This window comes from Leptonychotes weddellii, chromosome 1 (genome assembly GCF_054177405.1).
Source record: "Leptonychotes weddellii isolate Sample4059 chromosome 1, ASM5417740v2, whole genome shotgun sequence".
In the NCBI taxonomy this organism is placed as follows: domain Eukaryota; kingdom Metazoa; phylum Chordata; class Mammalia; order Carnivora; family Phocidae; genus Leptonychotes; species Leptonychotes weddellii.
This window is the reverse complement of record NC_138369.1, coordinates 65,679,265-65,690,036: the sequence shown is the minus strand read 5'-3', so window position 1 is coordinate 65,690,036 and position 10,772 is coordinate 65,679,265.

Genomic DNA, 10,772 nt, shown 5'->3' with positions numbered 1-10,772 from the left:
GTCAACAAGGACAAATTCAAAGGCTGTCCATTTAAAGGAAATTGACATATTTTTAATGAGGGGAGCAGAAACCACTAGTTTCTCAAAATAGTGAACTCCATAGTTTGTCTATGTAATTTCTGGAATGTTTATCACTTTTGCCTGTGTTCCCTTCCATTTTTCTATTCAGATAATATGTTTGAATTACCTATGAAATGTCAGATTACATCACTAGTCCACCCACTGACAAAGTTACATGGAAATATTTTGATCCTCCCAAGAGGGTCTTTATGCATTCTGCCACTACCTTTACTGTCTTTTCAATTTTTAAAGCATCACCAAAGGAGAAGTTTTCATTTTGAAATAGACGTGATCATTCTTAGAAATAGGAGAAGGTGTTTGTCTCAGAACTTAATTGACTCTATGGCCGGACTTGAAAGTAGACTGTTCATGACACTCTTGGGAGTGTCTTTTATAGACCACTCTTACCCAATCAATGAAACTTTAATGCCTTGGTGTCTGTTGATTTAGGATAGGCTCACAGGAGGGAAAAGATGTATCTGCTACTTCAAAATAAAGCCCCATGGATCTGAAATTTCACATAAGATATTTATTCCTCTGGATTAATTAGTTGCTAAATGTTAGACAGTTAACTTACTCATAGTCATTTACACCGTAGTGTGAGCTGGTTCATTAGCCACTTTCTGCTGTGACTGCCAGCTGATATTTTCATTTGGATAAGGGAGAAATAAGATGGATAGTATCATTTCCAGGATATAGCAAATTGATGTGCAGACCACTGGCCCCTCAAGGAAAAGGCAGGAATTCCACTGTAGCAATAAAGATGTCTGTCTGAGCAGTGAAGTAAGGAAGCCTGGGACCAAGAAAATTGTTCCTCCAGCAGCACTAAGAAATCATCTGAGATGTAAATGGCATACACGTGGCTTCTAACTTTCTTTACCCCACTTAGTCACCAAGTGGAAAAAGAAAATTAGTGAGATCCTGGAATCTACACCTGGATTTGTGGGATTCTCTGGGTGAATTTTGAAGTTCTTTTTGCTCTTGTGCTTGATTTTCCTTTTAACTATTTCTCAACTGTATAATAGTAGTGGAATGGGGAGAGCAAGATATAGAGTGATTTGTCTTCTGCTAGCCCACTACTTTGGGATCGTCCTAGGCAGTCTAATGGGTTTGGAGTATGAATTCTTCTGCACGTCTGACTGGGGGCATCCTGAAGGTCTGAGCTCCTAGAATCAGCTGGAAGAACCTGGGAGCCTGGAAGAAGAGAATGGACAAGTTCAGAAAAGAGCAGTGGGAACATCGCCTTCAGAATTCTCTTCCACCATCATATTCCCAATGGCCCAAGTTGACCCCAGGGAGGGCATCCTAAATTCTTTCTTTGCACAGTCAATCAGCAAGCACCACCATGCTCCTTGAATATTCCATTAGAGGCTTCTCTCCCCCCTCCCTCTAGCCCTACAACGTTCTGCTCTCAGACCTTCACTACCTCTCACCTGTGGTCATTTGCTTCTATCTGAACTGCCAGCCACCAGTCTCAGTCCCCATAAATCCACACTTCTTAATATAGCCAGAAAGATGTTTTAAAGGGGTCACTTTTCTTCCCTAAAACCATTAAAAGATGTTCCCAACATCCCGAGGTGGTTTCCCTAATTGTGGGACCTTTGCCCCTGGCAGCTCGGAGGATGCTTTTAGAAACCCACAGTGACAGCATTACCTGACATCGGATTCCACAGCACCAAGCACATTCCCTTCCCAGCTTCTTCTCCATCCCTCTAAGTGAAAAGTTTGCCATATGTGCTTGATGGTTTTCACACTCCTCGGAAACCTACTGATTTCCCTTTTTAGCCAAGGAGACAGTAGGCTCAGAGCCTTCACAGGCAAAAGTATCTAGCAAGGGTTTATGAAAGTAAGTTGTTTTTACTTTACTTGTTTCACCATTATATTCACCGCAGAAGACATGGATTATTACTGACAATACTAATAGAGTTTTCTTAGACAGTATAAGTTTAAAAAATGTAAATTAATTTAAGGAAAATATTACAAGGTTAAGTCAGTAACCTGAGTAAGTCAGTAACCTGAGTTACTCAGGTCTGGCAAAAACCATGCAGGTGATTCTGCCTGAAGTTTGGAAAACACTGATGCCCATGGGATAGGATCCCTGCTGCTTAACGTGCGTCCCAAGGCCTCCAGTATCTGTAGTCTTGAGTTCCCAGCTCGCCCTGGCCTCGCTGTCATCCTGGAGGATGCCTGGGCCCAGCCTGGCATGAGTGCTCTGGCCACTTCTCCTTACCCAGCAATGACTTCAGCTCATTTTGAGTCTCAGCTTCATTTTCTGCCCCTCCAAGCAGATCTGTCCTGCTGTCTGCATACTCCTGTCCACTGGGATGGCTGGCCTTTCTGGATTCATTTAGTCTTCATCTACTGTACGGCAGACCCCCAAGCCCTGCCCCACCCTGGGGGGAACATGCAGTCTAGTGGGGCTGAGGCCCCCGTGTGAGGGAATGAGGTGATTGCGATGTACTGCAGCAATTATAATGTTAGCAGGAGCTAATATTCATGGAGTGCTCACTATGTGCCAGACATTCTGTTAATATGTAGTATCCTAAGTACTCTTCACAGCAATAGTATGACGAAGGAAGTAATGTCACCATTTGACAGATGAGAAAGCTGAGGCATTCCGAGATTAAATAACTCTCCCAAGACGACAGAACTACAAACAGGTAGTAAGTAATTAGTCATGTCAGGGAGCAGTGGAGAGGGATACTTTTTGGGTCTGTGCTGTTGTTCAAGACACATCTAAATGCACATGCACCTGGATGTCACCATCTCTATTTGCTGGGACACAGAGGAGGTGAAGGTAATCAGAGATCTTGCCTAAAGCGGGAGCCAACGGTGCCCGAAACTCCTCTCTTCTGCTTTGTCCCTGGGAAGAAGCCTCTACTCAGGGGACCTAAGAGAGGGCACAAAGTAGTGTCCAAGGGGACCCCTTAGGGGCCTGATGTTTCCCTCAGATTCTTAAATGACTCTATTGCCTCTCATATAGTCCAAAAGCTCAAGGCTTCAAAATAGCAATGTGTTTTCATGCACCTTATTTCACTTCTGCTCCCATCCACCCTGCGAGGCACACTTTCTTGACCCTATTTTACAGTTAAGAAAACAGAGGCTTGGGGTGCGTGGGTGGCTCAGTCGAGATCATGACCTTCCGTTCAGGTCATGATCCCAGGGTCCTGGGATGGAGCCCCACATGGAGCTCCCTGCTCAGCTGGGAGCCTGCTTCTCCCTCTCCCTCTGCCTGCCGCTCTGCCTGCTTGTGTGCTCTCTGTCAAATAAATAAATAAATAAATAAATAAAATCTTAAAAAAGAAAAGAAAATGGAGGCTTGGGCAAGGTGAGCACTTTGTCCAAGGTCACGGAACAGCTCAGTGCTAAGAGCTAGCGTATGAACCTGAACTGTTGCTTACAAAACCAACACTTCACTGTTTTTTTGTTTTTTGGTTTTTTTTGTAATGATACCATAACTACTCTTTCAGTGAATAGGTCTTGTTGTTTTGAATTCACATTATTTCTGAAAACGACATGCTAGCTGCCTGGGGGTGATTTCTAGTCAAGGATGGTGTGGGAAAGGAACAAGGTCATTAAAAACAAATCCCAGACTTGATATCTCCGTGAACCCTAATTCAGAAACACATGGGCTGTCTGTGGAATGGTTGTTTCCAAACAGGCATCACCGTGGGAATTGTCAGGATTGCACAGGCAAGCTGGAGGGGACTCTTTCCTGGCATAGTCAGGCACCCCCTCAGCTTCAAGATCCATCAGGTTGGGTCCAAGGTTCAGCTCCTTACACGTTTCTCTTCTGCTGCTGATTTCACATCATCAAGTCCAATCCAGACAGCTGGGTCCCTTGCAGTGTCTCAAGGTCAGGCCACCGTCTTTAGACAGTGATGCAGAAATTGAGCATCAACCATGGGCAAAAGCCTGTTAGAACAGAATGTCACTTGTGTGTCCTGCCTGGTAGGACACGGAGCCTCTCCTTCCATTCCCCTTCCCCACCAGCTCACTGTAAAGAAGAGTTTGCATTTTTATTAGGTTGAGGGAACAAATGACCCTCCTTGAACTTGACCCTAGCCAGCTTTGTGTGCCACCACATCCCATGTGTAAGCCACACTGGCCTCCTCCCCATATCCCTGGGAGGTTCATAAGCTCATACCCTCATAACCTTTGCATTTCTTCATCTAGAATGACCTGTTCTACTTTTTCACATGTAAAACCCTAACCATTTTTGATACTCAACCCAAATACTCAATCGCTGGGGAAGTCCTCACCATTTCCCCCTCTGCTCTTCTCTGGAATTCTATAACTCCTTAGTTCTGATACCACATAGCACAGAAGTTACAAGCACTTGCCTTAGAGTCATATAGATCTAGCTCATAATGCAGTTCTTCCAACTGCTAATAACAACATTGGGAAAGTTATTAATTGCTCTGAATATCTCCTCATTCATTTTAAAATGGGAATGATAATACTAGCTTCCTCGGGAGACTGGTTTGAAGCTAAACACGGAATGATACATATATAACACGGTACTCAATGTAGACAAATGCCATAACAATTAGTTTTATTTCTTTTGCTATACATAAGGGTCCCCACTCCATACTTTGTAGAGCAGTTATTTAGATATAAGTTGTACACTGACTGCAGGCTCAGTTTCCCCAATGGGTTCAGTCTCTGGGCCTCCCAAAGGGAGAGAGTAGAGAAGGGGAGACACAATGAAGACATAGAGTTTGAAAGCAGCTCAGGTTTTTCTTCCGCCCCGCAGGAGGCTGCTGGAGACACACCCAAGCACTCTGGCCCCTCCACGTTGCAGTCAATTTAGCCAAAACATCCATGAGGTTATCCGTACAATAGCTCCCACCTCAAGGTCTCTGATACTGTTAAGATCTGAGATGCCTGGCTTTTGCCCCTGCTTCCTACCCAAAAGTTTGCAACTCTGACTTTTCCCAGTGGATAACCATAAAAATTCCTCACATTATCTCTACCACCTCCCTCAAAACCAGCAACTTGGCTTTTCTCCTTCGTGGCCCTGATTTTAATTCCTATGACCCAGGAATATAACTGGGAGGTATTCCAGTGGAAAATGTTTATTACTGCCTCTCTGTCTAGATAGAAATAAGTGATATGTACATAGAGCTTGGTACTCTTAGTACTTATTTGTGCTTGGTACTATCTTGAGCACTTTGCAGACATTAACTCATGTATTTAATTCTCATAATAATCATGGGGAGTAATCTCTAATAGTATCCCTATTTTATGGATGAGGAAACAGGCATCCAGAGAGTTACTTACCTAGGGTTCCACAGCTAGTAAATGGCAGAACTGGGATCCAAACTAAAGCCCATGATTGCAACCTCTAATCCACACCCCCTTAGCGGACAGACAGATGGAAAGTCAGTTACACAAGTCAGTTATGCATTATATGCATATTACATTACATGCATCTAAGGAATGATTTAAACTCTCTCTTTGAGACTCAGCTGCAGTACCACTCCCCCTTAGAAACTTCTCCATCCTCTCTCCCAGACTGACAGGGGTGCCTCCTTTTTTCTTTCTTCCCTTATCATTCCGGATGCACTGTAATCCTGACCCTCCAGGATATCATGGGCTCTGGAGAACAGGCAACTTATTTTACTTATCTTTGCCACACCAGTTTCTGACACAATGTCTGACATGGCAATATTTGGTCAGTGAATGAATAAGTGATTGAGGATATGTCTATCTACTAAATGTGTGGGAATCAATCGATAATATTCTACCTGCACCCCATATATTTTAATATTCCCCCAAATGCTTAGTAGCCATCTCATAATAAAGGCTACCCACAAGCTAGTTGAAAGAGTGAATGAATAACCGACTCTTTTCTAGAACCCCCTGACAAAATCTACCTCTGCCTCTGCCCTGAGTCTCCCTTGCCTGATGCTTTAGCCCTCACAGGCTTCATCTGTGTAGCTTATTCATGTTTAAAAATGAAGGTGACACTCTACTATCTTAGAAATACTCTCCACCCCGACTGTTATTTTTAAAAGGGGCAAGTGCAGTTATAGTTATAGATCTATTCAAGGAGCAGCGGGAGTTTATCATCTGTTGGTGCTGGGCAGTACAGCCAACATTTAGGGCTCATTTCTCCATCAGGTTTTCTTAGTTCCTGAGCTAGATTATGTCCTGCCATGTTATGAGAAAAACAGCACTAAAGCTGTTGGGGAATCTGTATCTAGAAAGACTGGAAAAGTAAGCCCCATCCCCTCCCTCCCTCTCTCTTTCTGTTTCTCATCAAAAAATGGGTGTGTGCATATCCTGAAAAGGATTAACTACCCTCAACATACCATGTCTAATGTTTTCAAGGCACTGGTGAAGGATGCAAAAATAACGCATGTTTATGTAGTCCTCCTCATTCCCTTTTTTCCTTGTCTCTGTATCAAGAAGAAGATGCCTAGAAAAGCTTTCCCCTACCTTCTCCATGCTGATGTGTAGCTGGCAGGGAGACCATGAGCCAAGAGGGCTGTTGAGTCCTTTGAGAGTGATAACATCAAACTCTGCTGGGCAATCCTGTCCAGCCTCCAAGGTGGCCCACCACAGTCCTGGTCTCCTGGAAGATACTCACTTGGACAGTGCCCTCCACATTCTCCTAGGGTTGGAATCTGTGACCAATAACATTTTATGGGAGAAGAGATGACATGTCACTTCTGAGATTGGGTTAGATACCTCCTAGGACATATATCTGGGTACCATTCTCTCTCAGGTCATTCACTCTGGAGAAGGAAGCCGTTATATTGTAAGCAGCCCTGTGGACAGGCATAGCTTCCTGCCAACATCCATGGGAGCAAGTTTGGATCTTCTATTCCAGCAACACACTGGGATGACTGCAACCCCAGGCAACGTCTTGACTGCAGCTTTAAGACCTCAATCTGAACCACTCCTCTGAGATGCCCCCTGATTCTGGACACTCAGAAGCTGAGTGAGATCATCAGTGTTTGTTATTTTAAACTGCTAAGTTTGGGGGTAATTTGTTATGAAGAAATAGTTAACTAGTATAGCTTTGCAGTTAGATCAGGGAATTGAAATCAAACCGACTGGGGCTGGCTTTGCCACTTTCTAGGTGTGGCTTCCTTACCTATCTGAGGCCCCCCTCCCAGTTTCTCATCTAAAAACATCAACTTCATTTCACAATTCCTACCTCAGAGAGATATGATTAAATGGAAAAAAAATTCTTACTTAATTTAAAAAAACATCTAATATAAACCCATTTTTTTAAAAAACACCGCTTTTATCTACATTTGGTGTGCAACTAGTTTCTAATGAAAGCAGTTGGAGAAAACATATTTACCAGTGAGAATCCAATGAGCAGGACAGAAAAGATGGGTGAGAGGTGGGTAAAAATGTTGATTGTCTGGTGGTCCTGAAGGGGTCCCTTGGTCTGACTCATTTGCATATTGTTCATTAAGTTTATTTTATTCCAGTATAGTTAAGATACAGAGTTATATTAGTTTCAGGTGTACAATATAGTGATTCAGCAATTCTATACATTACTCAGTGCTCATCATGGTAAGTGTACTCTTAATCCCCATCACCTGTTTCACCCACTCCCTCTGGTAGCCACCAGTTTGTTCTCTATAGTTAAGAGTCTGTTTTTTGGTTTGACTCTCTCTCTCTTTGTTTCTTTTCTTTTTTTTTTTTTAAGATTTTATATATTTCTTTGACAGAGAGAGAGATATAGAGAGAGGGAACACAAGCAGGGGGAGTGGGAGAGGGAGAAGCAGACTCTCCACTGAGCAGGGAGCCTGATGCGGAGCTCGATCCCAGGACCCCGGGATCATGACCTGAGCTGAAGCCTGACGCTTAACGACTGAGCCACCCAGGTGCCCCATCGTTTGTTTTGTTTCTTAAATTCCACACAGGAGTGAGATCATATGGTATTTGTCTTTCTCTGACTGACTTATGCCACTCAGCACTGTACCTTCTAGCTCCATCCATGTGGTTGCAAATTTGCATATTCATGTAAATCCCTGGAGAGATTTTTGGCTTGCCAGAAGGACCTGGAAATTTTCTGCATGGTGGTTTTTACCCTGGGGAGATGTCCAGCATAGGTAGACTCGAACAGCATCTTCTCTCCTTTAAGGATGTTGTATTATAAGTTTTTAAAACTTCATATTTTCCCACCACCTCAACAGATCCACAAACGGGCTGTGGCCATTTTACCCATGTGACTAGGTGCGCTAGTGTGATCAGGTTGGTCCCTGTCACAAGTTCCTCTTTTTGTCCTCCCCTGGTTGTGACCTATGGACATTCGAACACTCCAGGGAAATTCCTCACACCTTTAGCTAGTGAACTCCACTTTGACCCCCAATAAAGGCACTTGTCCACAGGTGCTCACTCTCTCTCGGCTCCCCACCTACTTGGTTGAGCCTGTTCCTTGGACCTTCCTCCCCGTCTGGCCCCCTCCCTGCACAGCCAGCCATGCCTCGCTCTTCTAGGACTTGTGAGAATCATGATCTCTTTCCCTCTCAGGCACCCCTCTGGTGTTACCTTGTGTCTGCACTTGACTGATTACCAAAAAAACCCTATTTTAAAACTAACATAGTTATGACTTTCAACAAGATGGTGTATCCTCAGGAGAATTCTTATTTGATGAAGAAATGAATTTCCATTTTACAGATAGAAATACTGAAACTCAGAGCATTTACCCCCTTGCCAGAGGTCCCTGGCTAGACGTGCTTGGGATTAGAAGCACGTCTCTTGCACTCTACCTCTGAGTCTCTTACCTCATCTCTGAGCGGCAAGAACACATCCCAGGGCAACTGAGACACAGTCAGTCTTTTATTCTTGCTTCACTGGAAGGAGTGAGGCTATGAAGCTGAGCATAGCAACTTGAGCCCAGTACTTGTTAAGTAGAATTCAGGCCGAAGGAGTTGCCTGGGAATGCTGCCCAGGGCTCTGCTGCTTCTTCTCCACAGGGAATGCGGTGTATGCGGAGCTCTGGCCACGACAAACACTCTAAATCTAACTGACCCGCAGGTGGTCCAAATGCAGTCTCTGGCCCACTTGAGACCAGCTTCCTCATTCTGGGGTCGCTACTGTCCTCCTGAGGCTTCTGCGCTGTTGGGGACATGGCAGACCTCCTCCGTAGCCCTGTGATGCCAAGGAGGCTGCTGAACTTGCCCGGGGTTCTCCAGGGCTGGGGACGCTGCAGACTATCTCCGGTCAGGAGCAACTGACTGGAAAGCAGGGCCCCCCTGTGCAGAGGGCGCAGGAGCCCCTATTTCTCAAAGTTTGCCTTATTGCCACTTCGCTTTTACAAAAGACCTACACTGGTACCTGTTTTTGCCAACCAAGAGAAATCTGGAAAGGATTTTTGCTTTTATGAAAAAAAAAAAGGCAAAAAGTGAAAACAACATTCAGTATTTGTTTTGCAGTGATCCTTGAGAGAGGCAGTATAGGCCCCAAGTAGTGGCAGGAGCCCCGCCCATTCCTTCCCTGAGAACTGCGCTCCAGCATCCCAGCATCAGGCCAACATAGCTTTGAACTCTGTCTCTGAGCGTTTGTGCTTTATCTCAATTTATCTTGTGCATCCATTAGCAAGATGTGTCCTAAGGTATCAGAAAAAGCCTAGGAGGTTATTTTTGGAGGGGGTCTGGGAATGCTCAAAAACTTTTCCATATAAATGAATGGTAATTGCTTCACTTTGTGCCCTTTTGGCTTATGAAAGGGTTCATAGGTCCCTTCTACTTTCTGATAGCAGGGGAAACCTGTAGTGGGCCGGCCTTGCTAGCTCTGCACTCACCCCCTGCATAGTGAATGTTCCTTTCTGATTACAGCCCTAATGGGAGCTGGGGAGTCTGCAGAATTAGCAGGCTTTGCAGAGTGGTTCTCTTGAGCTGCCAATTTTATGGAAGCTTTCCGGGTTATTTTTTCAGGTTTCGTGAATTGGGATTCCAGATAAGAGAAATGATTAGATGGCAAGTAGCTTATGGAGATGATGAAAAAGTTTTCCTCAGTTCTCTTAGGGTCCCTGGTTGGGTCTGAAAGTGGAACTGACAAAGATTGATTAGCAAGAGAAAAGCATATCCATTTCATTGAATTTTTGCATGCACATGAGAAACTTCACAAGAGAATGAAGACCCAAAGCAGCCAGAGCAGGAAGCTTTTTTTTTTTTAAGGGTTTTTTTTTTTTTTTTTTTTTTTTGAGAGAGAGAGTATGAGCAGGAGGAGCAGAGGGAGAGAGAGAAAGAGAGAGAGAGAATCAAGCAAACTCCACACTGAGCACAGAGCCCAACACGGGGCTCCATCTCAGGACCCTGACATCATGAGCTGAGCTGAAACCAAGAGTCAGATGCTTAACCAGCTGTGCCACCCAGGCGCCCTAAGCAGGAAGCTTTTATACCTTTTAGGTAAGTAGAAGATAAATTTGTAAAGAATTGACAAGACAGAGGCATTTGGGCTAGGGGTAATACGTGGTGAAGAAGTAACCGGGAAGATAAGAGTGAGCTTAACAAGGTTTGTGTAGATTTCTCAGTCCTCAACTCCCCATCTCTGGTGAGAAGAACATCTTTCTCCCTCCAGTTCAGGTAGGCTACCTTTCATATGGGGGGATTTATCTCCTGCTTTCAGGAAAGAAGGGCGAGGGGTTGGGGGTTTTGCTCCTGCCATTTTTTTAAAAAAGAAAATCCTTCAGCTTAAGATATTTAATATGCCAAGGTGCCATATTTGGGGATAGCATGTCC